This window comes from Bufo bufo, chromosome 8, assembly GCF_905171765.1.
Source record: "Bufo bufo chromosome 8, aBufBuf1.1, whole genome shotgun sequence".
Taxonomy (NCBI): domain Eukaryota; kingdom Metazoa; phylum Chordata; class Amphibia; order Anura; family Bufonidae; genus Bufo; species Bufo bufo.
The window spans coordinates 223,641,969-223,658,479 of record NC_053396.1 but is presented as its reverse complement, the minus strand read 5'-3'; positions in this window follow the sequence as shown (position 1 = coordinate 223,658,479).

Below are 16,511 nucleotides of genomic sequence, written 5' to 3'. Positions count from 1 at the left end.
TACATCATTTACAATAAGAGACAGGGAGGTAGTAATATCTATACCTACATCATTTATAATAAGAGACAAGGAGGCAGTACTATCTGTACCTGCATCATTTACAATAAGAGATAGGGAGGCAGTACTATATGTATCTACATTATTTATAATAAGAGACAGGGAGGCAGTGCTATCTGTATCTACATTATTTATAATAAGAGTCAGGGAGGCAGTACTATCTGTACCTGCATCATTTACAATAAGAGATAGGGAGGCAGTACTATCTGTATCTACATCATTTACAATAAGAGACAGGGAGGCAGTACTATCTGTACCTGCATCATTTACAATAAGAGACAGGGAGGCAGTACTATCTGTATCTACATCATTTACAATAAGAGACAAGGAGGCAGTACTATCTGTACCTACATCACTTATAGGGAGTCACAGAGAGACAGTAATATATATACCTCTCATAATGGGTCCCTGCTCTAATTTGGCGCAGCGCCACATGTGTCATCCGTGCCTTTTTTCTACAGATTGGTATGGTGTTGGCAAGTATGTTCCTCTTTCTGCTGTTGCGTGTTCTGGCTGACATGTCACACAGAGCATTCTCTGATCAGCTTAGAAAATAACAAGGGTCAGATGTGAAGTTTCAGTGATTAGTGGAATAAGTTAATTGTTCTTTTTATACTGCTGCTTGCAGCTGTGCAGAAAGGCCAGGAACCTGCGGGGGGCCCCGTCCTCTGATTAATTCAAACATCTAATATCAGAGCTGTTCTGTTGATTGGTTCTAAATTTTATCACTAATAAGCTACATACATTTCCATGTTCTTTCTAATAAATCTTTACTAGAAACAATAGACCGGTAGATGAGACAATGAATTAAAAACATATTGTGCTAGATTTTTATGTATCTCATACGGTATCTAGTGATGAGCGAAATATTTAAAAATTCGATTAGGCTGCTTCACCAAATTTTACTAAATTACTTTGTCACAAAGCGCATTTCTTTGTAAGTAGTGGGTGCAATGACAGGGAGCAGCAATTGTGCCGTCCTCGTCATTGTACCCCTCAGATGCCATGTTCCTTGCTGATCGCGGCATCTGACAGTAATAACACAGTGTAAAAAAATTAAAAAATTAATAAAATCATACTTACCCTCACCCATTTGATCATGGCCAGTGTGGTGACATCATACGTCACCGCAAATGGGATTTCATGCAAGATCTTCAATCATGGCGGCACCTTCCGGTTCTACTGTATTTATCTATCTACACTGTGTGCACAAATATTAGGCAAGTAAGTCTTCTGAACATATCATCATTTTTCTGAATGTTTTCCAACTCCAAGCTTTATAAACCTGAATGCTTATTGGACTGAAGCAGATCAGGTGATGTGTATTTGTGTAATGAAGGAGATCAAGACCCTATATCAAGGTATACATAATTATTAGGCAGCTGATTCCTCAAGCAAAATGGGCCAAAAAATTGATTTAAGGGTAAGTTCACATCACATTTTATGCCTCTGATTGACATTTGTTAGAAAAAAAGGATACAAAAATGCAACACACCAAGTTCTTGTATCCTGCAGAGTCGGATAAAAAACCTTATACAATGGAACTCTTTGGTGAACAGATGCCACTGTATGGCATCAGTCTGAGGCATCTGTTTAACATATATGTTAAAAGGATGGGAAAAACGCAATGTGAATTGATTCTGAAAAGTCAAAAATTGTTAACAGTCATTCAGAGGGATGCAGCATTTCTTGAAATTTCTAAGACATTGGGGCTTGATCACCGAATCATCAAATGTTTTGTTGCAAATAGTCAACAGATTCAGAAGAAATGTGGTGAGAAATAAAAAAGAAACAAATTAACTGCCAAAGATTAGAGAAGAATCAAACATGAATCGGCCAGAAAGTAAAAGGTGTCCAGAGCTCAGAGACATGGGCGAGGTAAGGAAGCCTGGAACTCAACCCTCACTGAACAAGACATCAAGACTGGGCCAAGAAAGATTGTTCAAAGGTTTTATGGACAGATGAGATAAGAATGACTCTTGATGGACCAGATGGATGGCCCCATGGCTGGATCAGTAATGGGCACAGAGCTCCACTTCCACTCACACGCCAGCACGGTGAGGGTGGGGTAATACTATGGGCTGGGATTATTAAAGATTAAGCTAGTTGGACCTTTTTGTGTTGAAGATGGACTGAAAATCAACTCCCAAACATACTGCCAGTTTTTAGAAGAAAATAACCTCGCCACTGGGTTTTGGAGGGGCCTGGTTGCCAGCCTCTTGCCCCAGGATTATGGGCCCTCTCATCAGCCCATGCAAAACTTAAACCCCATGGCGATTTGACTGTGTTTGTGGCATCTGAGCGCTCAGATCCAAGCCATATGGGGACATGTGGGGTTTTGAGGTGTGTGACAGAACCATCTGGCTGTGTAATTGTATTGTATGTTATGTGATGGTACCCAGATAGCTAATTTTATTGTATTTGTGTATTCTGAGTGCCATTCACCTAATGATATGCACTCAGACTTGAGCTATCTGGGAATATGTTAAATGTCTGTGTTTGCTGTGAGGGTGTGACATTGTGTGTTTGGGTGGTGATTCCTGTCCTGTTGTTCCCACATGTGTATTGGTGATTTCCCTTTGTCCTGAGAGATAATTGAATTGCTCCTTGGGTGTCTCCAGGGCAGAGAGGAGGAAACCATGATGCATTGTGGGGATGTGTTGTGTCTGTGTATCCTGAGTGCTACGTATCTGTCCTGTGTCACAGTCTTCCTTCTGGTTCCCTAGGGGCGTGTACACCAGATGGGGACCTGCATAAATACGGGCGGGTAGCCCTCAATAAAGTGTTCCTGTTTTACACTCAACATAGAGCCTCGTCTCATGTGTGTGGGGATTGCTATACGTGTATACTCCCCTGGCTATTACTCCTAGCTCTGTTCCTGTTCCTGGTTCCTGTGGTGGTATAGGTGTCGAGCGGAGTGCTTGGAGTCCTCGGGAGGCACTGGAGGTACTCGGTCGGGGTGCCAGGAGATCCGTTACAATACTTCTGCAGGACAATGCTCCATCGCATGCATCAAAGTCCTCCACTGCATGGCTGGCTGGCAAAGGCCTTAAAGAAAGAATAATTACATGGCCCCTTCCTCACCTGACCAAATCCTCCTGAGAACTTGCGGGCCCTTCTTAAAGGGGTTGTCCCATGAAATATTTTCTACAGTTAACAAACCAGCACCTGGATCTGAATACTTTTGTAACAGCATGTAATTCAAAATGTTGAATAGCCACTGAGTTATTCAATAAAATATATCTATATCTATCTTGTTAGAAAGAGATCGCCATGTACTATATGACATTTGATTTTCATTTTTTACATTAATTATAGGATAACCCCTTTAAAGGCTCATGCACATGATCGTTGCCTGTTTTGCGATCCACAAAATATGGCTACCAGTTGTGTGCGCTCCACATTTTGTATAATGGAACGTCCAGGCCATAATAGAACAGTAAGGCCTAATGCACACGGCTGTTGCCCAGCCGTGGACGTATTGCGGCCCGCATACAGCGGGTCTGCAATTCACGGTCACCGGCCTTGTGCTCCCCGCATCACGGATGCGGACCCATTCACTTGAATGGGTCCGCAATCCGTGAGATGCGGTGCGGAACGGAGGCACGGATCTGAAGCCCATGGCAGCACTACAGAGTTTCTACGGAGTGCCTCCGCACCGCAAAAAAATAGAACATGTTCCATTTTTTTACGGTACGGACGGATCACGGACCCATTCAAGTTGCTGTTCCCAATGCAAGGAACGGCAGGACAACTAACTATCATCTATTATTATTTTTTGCTTCATAAGCTAATAATAATAATAATTATTATTATTATTATTATTATTATTATTATTATTATTAGTAGTAGTAGTAGTAGTATATCAATGATATAAGTGAACAATCAGACCATAACATTTATTGGAATTAATTTCTGAACTCTCGAAGATGCTTTTAAAGTTTTATTTTCTTTGAAAAAGATACAAATTCAGATTCTCTCCTTCCTGACATTTCCCCGCATTGCATGAGTGAATAGTGTGGCCAGTGATTATAGAGAACATAGGATGAAGTGGAGGTCGGGGAACTTGCTGGAGTTTTGCAGTGGTATCAGGTTCTGTACCTGAGCTGTCACATGTCTCCTTTTCTTCTGTCAATAAAATCTGCCAGGCCTGAAGTGGAAAACATTCCAGACAAAGTCTACAGACAGCAAGGAAAGTTTGATACATGTCAAAGCCCCAAGTTGAGACTTTCACATTCTTCTCCTTCTATTTCACTGCATACAGACATCCATGACTTCTCTTGTATATCCAGTCTTGTTCTGTGCTCATTTCAACTTGACATTTCATGATAATGTTGGGGTAAAACATTCTGCACAATATTTTGGAGAACTCACATGTGAAACACGCCTTGTACAGGTATAAATTAGGAAAAGAATAATGTTTCACTTTCTCAAATAATCTAATGTTGTCCTTCAGCTTCACCAGATATTGACTGTGCATCAACGCCTCTGGGATCCACCGTTACCAAGAATCTGCAATACTCCAAGAAGAAAGCATCACTTCATCCAAATGCTGATAGCGATTAGAAGTCCAATTTATTCTGCCACAGCAGATATACTTTCTTTTGAACGGATCTCACAAACGGAAAGCCAAAACGCTAGTGTGAAAGTCGTATTCAATCTTCTTTCTTCTCTTTATATCACAAAAATATTAATATGTAAATTCTGTTGGCTCTCAAAAACTGTTCTGTGATGTGGATAACGACACACTGACCCTTAAGGTACAGGACAATGACACACTTACACTTGGGGTACAGGATGATGACGCTTGGGGTACAGGATAATGACAGCATCTATAATAACACAATAGGGAATTTGGTAAATAAACTAACAGATTTTTACATGAACATATTCTGGTTGAGATGCAGCATGATGTCTATTATTATGTACAGTAGGGCAGTCAGTCTACTGTGTCATCTGCTATTTGTGCAGGGGGTGGGGGACTAGGGGCCCACCCTTGCTCAATGGCTCACTGGGGTTGACCTGTTTCCTTGTGGACCAGCCTGTTTCTTCCACAATAACAAAAGACACTTTGTGTACAAAGCATAATGTGCAGTCCCTTGGACTACAACTTCGTATGAGAAGGAAGTGACATCTCATGAGGTCACGCCGAAATTCCTGAGTTCTCTTTATTGAAATTTATGAAATAACATTAATAAATTCAGTAATGACATGCAGCAGATGAGCAGGAGCTGCTACGCTATAAGCTACATCATATAAGACATTCAGAGGTCAAGGTCATTCCATATGTCAAGGTAATGTTTCTGCATTTTATGTCCTATCGTGATTTGTTCTTGGACATTGGAAACTTCCACCATTTTGCTTAGAACGGACTCTGAGTGATGTGACAATGAATGAATGTTTACTGGAACATCTTGGTCACAACTTTGGTTCATCGACACTCGTAAACTTCTATTTCAGTATTAAATAGACTTTCAAGAACCAATAAAACTTTTTGACAAAGTTATTTATTTTTATTTTTTTTGCCAGGAAATTTATAATGACTTCAATAGTTTGATTCTTTTCATTCTACATAACTTACACATTTAACAGTCACCCACATTTACAGTCCCTTCACTTTTTGGCAACATCAGCTTCATTTTTTACAAGTCCTTTGGAAGTATTTTTTTTCCCTCTTTTCTTAAACTAGTTTTTCTGTCCCTGTCTTATTCTAAGCTTTCAATATTGTACAGTGATGTGTGAAATTACTAACCTAAAAATTGTCTCCGAGCTTTTATTGCAAACTTTGTAGTTCTCCCAATGCTGGTTTGTCTTCAACCTGGAACGAACACAGAATTTCGCAGAGTGACTGTGAATGAGATCCTTGCACATTGCTGACTCACCCCTTCGTAAAAGTTGAAATAAAAAAGTATTTTGCAAACAACTGAAACAGGATTTTATGAAAAAGGTCAATGCAAATGAATTGGACAAACTGCAGGAAGCTGATAGAGAACAGATGACGAGAAATCTTTAACCTTTTTATACTTCAATGAAAATAAAAAAGTTTGTAATTTTTTGGGTACCAATTTTTGTTTACAAAAAATGTCATTAAACTGGCATAACTAAAAAACAAAAAAAAAGTAACACAGGCCAAAAGTTTGAATTTGGAATATTGCACGGTTGGGTTTTCTGGGAGTAAAATATTGATGATCTATCATCAGTATTAATCTTGAATATCTGATGGGCAGGGGTCCAACTCCTGGCACCATCGCAATCAGCTTTTCAATGGGGCCGAAGTTCTCTGGGGAGCACTATGACCATCTCACAGCAAACCAAGCACAATGCCATATGTTGAATAGTGGCCGTGCATAGTATTGCCGCCCAGGCCCATTCACATGAATGGGACTGAGCTGCACATACTGTAAGTCATGTGGCAGACAAACAAGAGATCGCTGGACTAGGAAAAAGCTTATCTGATATTGATGACCAATCTCCTGGAAAACCCCTTTAAGTGACATATTGATGAGTTCTCCATCAATTAAGTAGGCACCATTTCTATTGGATGGAGTAGGGTCTACATTTTGACACACATTGACTGTTCATTAAAAAGACATTAAGGAGGCTATCTTGGAAAAGATAATGTTAACTTATCCTCAGGATAGGTCATGATTATCACGTCATCAGGGTTCCAAGTCCCCCCACCACTGCTGATCAGCTATTGCCGGAAGCCACTGCCCTCACCCAAGATCTGGTGAGCAATGCAGGCCCCCGGCAGCTTTCCAAGGACAGCTCTGTACATCATATAATGGCAGTGCTCGGTGTTGCAGCTCAGCCCCATTGACTTGAATGTGGCTGAGCTGCAACAAGGCCTTATGACTAATGTACAATGTTGTCACTGGCCTAGGAAGAGGCTAGAGAGCTCAATGCCTCTTCTATCAGCTGATTGGTGGGGGTCCCGGGTGTCGCACTCTCAAAGATCTGGAAATGATGACCTATCCTGGGAATAAGTCATGAATATATTTTCCTTGATAATCCCTTTTAAGCCCAATTTTATGCATGGAAAACATTTTTTTTTACTTTTTATGATATATTACCTGAAAATTAATAACATAGATATAAAATGTATTCTGTAGCTAATGGGGCACACTGTCTCTGCTCTACACCTATTAGAAAGCAATACAAATCTTATATGGCAATTCCTAATCATTATTCCAAGTGCATTATACAAAGGGAACTTTTACAGAAATGTTTGGTCCTTTTTTAGTATTGTTATTACTATTATTTACTAATAACAATAGTTTTTGGTAAATACTCTACATAGACAGCATCATCTGGCGATTCTTTCTTTCTTTTTTGCGCAGTTGAGATAGACTTAAAGCCCCAACAAAAATAAATAAATAAAACAGCACAATAATAAATAAAGCAAAAATAAAATTAAAAATGATGTTTTTTGGCTTTTTATTGTTATGTCGTTTAAAGATATTAGTTTGTTCTTTTTTGTTTTTTTACTAAGCTACTAAGCAGTAAACTTACAAAACTCATTAAAAATACAGAACACATAGAGAAAGCTGTGCAAAATATTTTATTTTTTTTGGAAACATTGCAGGGTTTGAATTATGCAAATTAAATAAGGTTTCTGCCAAAGCATGTGGGTTTATAAAGCAACTCCTTTTCAAATAGTTTATTTATTTTTTAGGTATTTATTTCTTATTTTTTCCTAAGCTGGTGATTTTTTTTTTTTTGACCAAAAAATTAATTTATGAATAAATAGGTTTTATTGCCAATGGTCGATAATGAAGTGTTTTTGGTTCATTTATTATTATTATTTTTTTCTTTACCACATTCATAGTCTACTTTCAGTGTGTACTATGCCAAGGAGGGATTTAAAATTGAAATAGCCTCCACAGACTTTACAACCACAATGATTATGTCCAATCTTCCACTTTCAATATACACTATTATCCAGCTAAAGACTGCTTAATTTGGTTGTGTTTTTTTACTTTTATTTTTTTATATTGAGAACTAGAGCTTTCTAAATGTGTCACAACTTGTGTGATGCAGAATAAAGAATACAGTAACTTGTTTTTGACTTGTTGTTATGATTGCAACAGTACTATATGTCTATTTTTAACTATAAAAAAAAAACATTTTAAAAGGAATTTATATATTTTTGATGGGAGGCTTTTTATTTCACCCGTCATTTCAGGTGACTTTTCAGAATGAGCCGCTGGCTGTGTCTTTGAGGAATAACACTATAACTTGACATTATAAAACTTGTATTTTACATTTATTTACCATTTTCCCCTCTGCAGGTACTGTCTCTAATTGTCATTTTTTTTTTTAAACATGTAGGTGTACACTAGCTACTGTGATATCTCTAACACATTGCAGATGGAGAATAACAGATCCTTCTACCCTCTTTTTCTGTAGCATACCCTCGGAAGCAGAGTGTAACGGTCACGTACACACACAGGGGGGAGGATAGTGACCACTGCGCTCCACCCTCACCCCTGGCCCTGCCTACTTTCCTCACGAGTCCTGATGACAGGGGACAACTGGACAGCAGTCCCTAACTTAGTATACGTGCGGGAAGGACAGACAAGACAAATAACGGATAGTGAACGGACCAGGTCAAAACCAAGAGGACAACACAGTACAGAGGGATAAGCAAAGAAATGTCAGGAGAAGCCAGGGTCATAAATACCAGGAGAGTCGAGAAGTACCAAAGGAGTCCGCAAAGAATAGTCAGGTGGAAGCCGAGGTCAATATACCAGGAAAGATGCGCAGTACAGGAGGAGCAGGCAAAGGATCGTCAGGGAACAGGATCAGGTAAGTACACAGGTATCCAACAACTGCCAGGAACCTAAATTAACAGGCAACCTGTGGCCAGCAGGCTGCCTGTATTTATAGTGGGGAGTGAGGGTCATGTGATGTGGCCAGCGTCACATGACCGACAGACCGACCAGTCGAGCACCGAGTGATCAGCTCGGCGCTCAAGGCAGACCTAGGAGCAGGGAGCCTCCCAGCTAGCAAAGCCGCCCTGGGAACGAGGTCAAACACAGATCCTCGCTCCCGAAGCTAAGCAGCAGGTCTGCGGCTGATGGGAGACCGAGTGTGCCTTCGGCACCCCGTTACACAGAGGCAGCATCGATGACATTATATAGCAGTACTGAGCAGTGTTGCTGCAAATTCAGCACTGGGGTGAGATAGAAAACTTACTAGATGAATTAGCATTGTATCTTTGTGCCTGTGCCTCTCTACAGTACAGTTGCTTTATCTCCTCCTTCCTCTATAGACTTCTATGGTGGGCAGCTGTAACCTGATCCCTTAGGGAACTGTTAACCCATCTCACATATGCCACAAGCCAGATTTCATCAGTGAATTGAGCGTGAATGATCAGTGCAGGAGGCAGGGGGAGTGAAGCAGTGGTCATAAGTTGGGGAAAATGCATATTGAATAATGAGATGTTGCATAATGAGATATTGAACAGTTTGTTACCTTTCCTTCGAATATTTGTTTATGCAAATTGTGTTGAAACAACAGTAGTTAACTCCCTTTTGTGCCACTAAACTAGATCATTTGATTGCTGGCAAATTGTTTTGGAACACTTAAAACACCTGTCAGTGTTAGACAAATGAAAGACTTTGTTGGATCCTTGGATGCCATAATATTTCATTGGTCCAATGCAATCAAGCTGTGAGTGGCTATTAGCAGTTTATGTGCATAGGTGTACAGTGGCTAGAAAAGCATAAAGAAGGCGCACCATAGGGAAGTATGTTCCAGTTAAGTATGACTGGTTGATAGAACTTAAAAATGGAGGCTCACCTTACAGAGTTGTGCTATCAATAGGCACAACTCTACTGTGGGTTTAGTAAATTTGTGCGAACACATGCGTCCACTTATCGGTTAGTGCTGCCATGGTATCCAAAGGTTTCTGAGAGGATGCCCAATCTTCTCCAAGGACAATATAGTAGGAATAAATCAGGATACACTTAAGGTGCAAAATACACCAGCCAGGACACTCGCATGAAGAGTAGAAATCTTCTTCTTTATTGAGTTTTTTCTTTTTATGTCAATAAAATAACAAAACAACTCGTTTCAGGGGTACAAAAGCTCCCTTCATCAGGTTAAAAAAGACTCAATGCTTTGTGCTGCACTCATTGCACATATTTATAAACAAACACAAATGAGCATCATGGGGCTGCCCAGGAGGAGGAGCGTTTCCACCTGTGCTCCCAACTTTGCATAAACTATATTTTAATAACAAAATAGTGATCAGACCAGAGTCCATAGTGTAGACCCCTGTAGAGATGCTCCCTTTGTACATTATAGTTAAAAACAAGCATCTCTAAAGTCCCTAATCTAATGCAGTTATCCCCCTCTATGTAGTGGATCATGTGACTGCTGGGCTGTGGTCACATGATTCATTGCCATAGCGACCAGACAGGTAGATTGCAATCCAGCTGGTGTCTAGGTGCGTCTCATGTGATCGCATGTACAGCGGTCACATGGTGCGCATCCCCGGGATTGGAATCGCCAATCAGCACTCAGTCTGTGGCTGGCCTTGGCTGACTTATTGCTGGAGATACATGTGACTAGCTCCTCATAGGTCACAGAGGGGGTCACATGTATAGTATAAACTAACAAATCAAGGATATAATATCTATGTTGGGTCTCCATGCAAATAATTATTACTATTATCCAGTACTGATAAAAATGCTAAAAAAAAAATATATATAATTATAATAATATATATATATATATATATATATATATATATTTGTGGTCATGGCTACGGCCAAGAGGTATCCGAAGAACCCTAGGGAGAGAAACAACAGGAACAACCTAACCCAGCTAGGCGTGTCTTAGCTGACCTGACTAAATGGCTTGTTGTGTGCCCTGAGCCACGATCGTGGGTAGGCCTATAAGTGGGCATACCCTGTGGAAATGAGAAGATAAGGGAGGGAGGGTGGGGCACCTGAGAACACACGCCTGGAAGTGAGGGTGTGGCTCGTATATGAAGAGCCTCCGCCCCTCCCACAAATGCAGGCTGACTAATCAGCCTTACCAACTTGTGGTCATGGCTACGGCCAAGAGGTATCCGAAGAACCCTAGGGAGAGAAACAACAGGAACAACCTAACCCAGCTAGGCGTGTCTTAGCTGACCTGACTAAATGGCTTGTTGTGTGCCCTGAGCCACGATCGTGGGTAGGCCTATAAGTGGGCAAAAACCAAGCCAAGTAGGGTAGAAAAGGAATTCGAATGGCATGTGCAAACTAATCCCCAAGCCAACTGCAAGGCGTCAGGGATCTAGAGCGAAAATTCGAGGTATACGAGGCAAGACCAGTAGGAGACCTACAACCCATCTTGTGGATGACAAGGCCAGAGACATGATTCTCAATATTGCGTATACTGCCCCAAAGCGGAATGGAGGACCGGGAATACGTTGTGAAATGGATCATAAAAACCAACTGAAACTTGTAAAGTTTGGCTCTAGTGCGAGTACTGGCAATGCCCTAGCCTCAGGAGATCGTGGGACCGCAACCTAACTGCCTAGACTATTTAGAAATGAGGGCCAAAAAGAAACCATGAAGATAGGAAGAGAATCCTTGAATAGTTCCCCAGACAACAGCTATCTGCTAGCTGTGGTCCGCGCGTTGTTCTACTGTGTGCCCGAGAATTATTTTTGCGTTTGAGACGTGAAGACCGACCTACAATCTGAAACTTCTACCGTGAGGAAATGCTGGACCTTGTCCAAAATCCGATTTAATGTGGTTGTAGGGAGTCTGAGGTTAGTGCGGCAAGAAGCTACGAAGCCATAATATACAAGATTCTGTCTATGCCCTCCCATGAGTGAGGGAATGCAATGCAATGAAGCTACCAACGAAAATGAGTTCCTGGTCATGGTAAAAAAGGCAAAGACTTTGCGCGGGGACCTGGTTGACAAGATATGATCGACTACGATCAGAGACTGAAATGTTAGAGGGAATTGCCCTACTTGTTCTTCATCTGGCAGGACCCGAACGAAAGCATGAACCATTAAAGAAAGACTAAATATCTGCGTAAGACATGACAATGATGCTGTAGGGCGAACCGGACCAGTTTGTGGTCAAAACATAAAGTGAGCAATCAACGTTGATTATTAGGAAATTAGGGAAGCAGGTATGTATGCGATACATAGGGGCCAAATCAGCCCAGATGCACAACCAACCAGGCAATCAGCCCAGCAGGACTGAAAAACAGTCATCGGGCCCCCGAAGCCATGGGGCCGAAGCTGTCATCGGGCCCCCGAAGCCATGGGGCCGAAGCTGTCATCGGGCCCCCGAAGCCATGGGGCCGAAGCTGTCATCGGGCCCCCGAAGCCATGGGGCCGAAGCTGTCATCGGGCCCCCGAAGCCATGGGGCCGAAGCTGTCATCGGGCCCCCGAAGCCATGGGGCCGAAGCTGTCATCGGGCCCCCGAAGCCATGGGGCCGAAGCTGTCATCGGGCCCCCGAAGCCATGGGGCCGAAGCTGTCATCGGGCCCCCGAAGCCATGGGGCCGAAGCTGTCATCGGGCCCCCGAAGCCATGGGGCCGAAGCTGTCATCGGGCCCCCGAAGCCATGGGGCCGAAGCTGTCATCGGGCCCCCGAAGCCATGGGGCCGAAGCTGTCATCGGGCCCCCGAAGCCATGGGGCCGAAGCTGTCATCGGGCCCCCGAAGCCATGGGGCCGAAGCTGTCATCGGGCCCCCGAAGCCATGGGGCCGAAGCTGTCATCGGGCCCCCGAAGCCATGGGGCCGAAGCTGTCATCGGGCCCCCGAAGCCATGGGGCCGAAGCTGTCATCGGGCCCCCGAAGCCATGGGGCCGAAGCTGTCATCGGACCTGAATAAAAGGTGCAGGTTAAATTAAACCATGAGCCTGACCGATGTGGCAGGCGATACCTAAGATAAACTACGTGGCCTGAATGACATGCAAGGCGAAATATCGTTAGGAACGAGACCTGACCGACGTGGAAGGTGACCCCAATAGGAGTTCAACTGCATGACCTGAAAAGACGAAGGGAAACGTGACAGAAAATGGAGATAATAACGGACAAAGTAAAATTAAACCTGAATAAAATAAGCTGGCAAGCAGGTAAAGATATGAGTCATTCAAAAGCATAGATGCACAGGTGGACAGACAACCATTGGTCGGACCCCTGAAGCCATGGGGCCGAAGCAACCACCAGGGGCCCATGGGGCCGGGCAGCCGCCAGGATGCGAACCTTAGAATTAAGGACGGCAGGGGAAAAGATTGGGGCTTAACCCAACGGGTTTAGTAATCAATCGGGACTCGATAACCTAGAAAGACAAAGACATGGGGTAAAGCTTCTTAATGAAATGAGGCTGAAATGAACTGCAAGTACTAATCTGTAAAATATAAATGAACAAAAGAAAACTTCTGAAAGGTGTGCCATGGAAAATAGTAGCAGATGGCCGTATGACCTACCAATGTCGATGACGATTGTGAAATCCTCTAAGCCAAGAGCCATGCGTGAGAGTCCCCCATGGCGGGAGCCATGCGTGAGAGTCCCCCATGGCGGGAGCCATGCGTGAGAGTCCCCCATGGCGGGAGCCATGCGTGAGAGTCCCCCATGGCGGGAGCCATGCGTGAGAGTCCCCCATGGCGGGAGCCAAGTGTGAGAGACCCCCATGGCGGGAGCCATGCGTGAGAGACCCCCATGGCGGGAGCCATGCGTGAGAGACCCCCATGGCGGGAGCCATGCGTGAGAGCCCCCCATGGCGGGAGCCATGCGTGAGAGCCCCCCATGGCGGGAGCCATGCGTGAGAGCCCCCCATGGCGGGAGCCAAGCGTGAGAGCCCCCCATGGCGGGAGCCAAGCGTGAGAGCCCCCCATGGCGGGAGCCAAGCGTGAGAGCCACTCATGGCGGGAGCCATGCGTGAGAGCCCCTCATGGCGGGAGCCATGCGTGAGAGCCCCCCATGGCGGGAGCCATGCGTGAGAGCCCCCATGGCGGGAGCCAAGCGTGAGAGCCCCCCATGGCGGGAGCCAAGCGTGAGAGCCCCTCATGGCGGGAGCCAAGCGTGAGAGCCCCTCATGGCGGGAGCCAAGCGTGAGAGCCCCTCATGGCGGGAGCCAAGCGTGAGAGCCCCTCATGGCGGGAGCCATGCGTGAGAGCCCCTCATGGCGGGAGCCATGCGTGAGAGCCCCTCATGGCGGGAGCCATGCGTGAGAGCCCCTCATGGCGGAACAAGTATCAGATGACCGTGCGAACTACGAATGACGATGCCAGTCGTGAGGTCCTATAAGCGAAGAGCCACTCGTGCGAGCCTCTTATGATTTTATTATTATTATTTTTTATAAACCACTTATGCAGCACCAGAATGCCTTGGGGACTCGCATAACCATGACCCCCTCCAACAGCAAACCTGGAAACACTAACCAGCCTACAACCATGTTGTACCCCTAACAAACAGAACATGAAAAAACGGTCATGGGGCCCCCGGAGCCATGAGGCCGGATCAGTCATAGGGCCCCCGAAGACAGAGGGATGACGATAAGTAATTAAAACGTAAGCCGGACCTGATGGCATATGAAGCGACTTGAATGATTAGATTGGCTAGAAGGTGGCCTAAGGAAGATGACTGCCAACAGGCGTTAAAATATAGTCATTAGTAATCCGAAGCACGTGCATACATAAAACACTAACCACCGCGAACCATAAACGTAAACATGAAATTGAAACAGAGATGGGAGAAAAAACAAGAGCCTGAGGCATTGCAAGTTCGCTAAGAGAAGTCTCTTATCGTGACAAACAAATAAACAGCTGTGAAAACATAGCAGGAAACTTACTGGCCCACTGACCTCTGCTGAGGAGCTGTTTGGTGAACTGGGGCAGGAGACCAATCTGAGTGAATACGAACCAGAAGTAAAAGGAGACCAGTCTGAGTGAATATGAACCAGAATTAAAACAGAAAGTAGGCCTATGGAATGTAACAGACCACCGAGGAAGGGAACGTAAGCCTGAAAAGAACGCAGTTATGTTTGTCGGGAGAGAGGTACAAGAGCGGTGGGTGCAGACTGCCCCAATGAGATTGAGCAAAACCATGACGTAGCAATGAACAGGAGAATGCAGCTTTGAGTGGGAGCAGAGTACAACACATGATGTAACAACAAATGGGTGAATGCAGCTTTGGATGCGAGTGGTACCTAAAAAACATGGTATGGGCGCAGCTCTGAGTATGGGTAGCGCATGAAAAGCATGGTATAAAGCGAACGTATAAATGCAACCTGGAAGTGAGCAGAGTATTGACGTGATGCGAAAGCAGACACGTGGACGCAGCTCTAGTAGTGAAAGGAGTATAGGACAACATGCGAAAGCAGACATGCGGACACAGCTTTGGATGTGAACAGAATATTAACTTGATGTGGCAGCAGACATGGAAAGCGGCTTTGGTGAGTGGGGTATACGACCTGGTGTAGCAGTAGAAGTGTGAACACAACTTTGGGTATAAGCAGAGCATGAAATTTGGTATAAACGCAGCTCTGGTTGTGAGTGGAGCAAGGTGGGAACACCAGGGTGGTGCGTCCAGAGCATGAAAACAGAGTAACAGTAGCAGCTATGGCTGTAAGCCGAGTATACAACATGTAATAACAGGCGTGTAATACGGATCCGGCTGTCGGCTGGGGACAGAATGAGATGTAACAGCCAACAGGTGAACGCAGCTTGAATGCGAGACCAATCTGAGTGAATACGAACCAAGAGTGGAAAAGTACAGGACAGTAAGGACGTGCGGATGCAGCATAAGACATGAAATAAAAGCCAAAAGTGTAAATGCAGCTCAGGATAACAGCAGAGCATGAAAGTGCGGCAGGGTTTTTAAGTACATGGAGCAGTGAAATACATGAAGTCTAAAGATGGTGGTAGCGGGGGGAGGGGGGGAGACACATCGCAAGGAACAGCTACAGCAAGAGGCCTAAACAATAACAGCTGCGTCTGATCTCCAAACATGACGTCACGTGCAGCCCGGGTAACTTTCTTTACAGCAAACCGGCTGAAATAACTTTTCATACGAGACGAACGAAACAAAGTGAAACTTGTAAGATTTATAGGAGCTAACTCCCATTACCAACAAACAAAGTTGAAAAGAAAATAGAAGTATTTAGGCCCAACGAACAAACCTGAGGTAGCAGATTCTGAGGCAAAGCCTCCCGTTCGCTAGCAAAGTCGGTTCCGACCGGCCAGGAGAGACGGCCCCGGCACAACCTACTTACATAGTACGGCGCGTGCATGCCACGGTAGCAGAGAGCCAAATAACAAGCTCCATGCTGCAAAGAAAGACTCCTACCACCAGAGAAGCTAGTCTGCTAATGACACCCAGCAGCAGCTGTGCACCTGAGAACACACGCCTGGAAGTGAGGGTGTGGCTCGTATATGAAGAGCCTCCGCCCCTCCCACAAATGCAGGCTGACTAATCAGCCTTACCAACATAT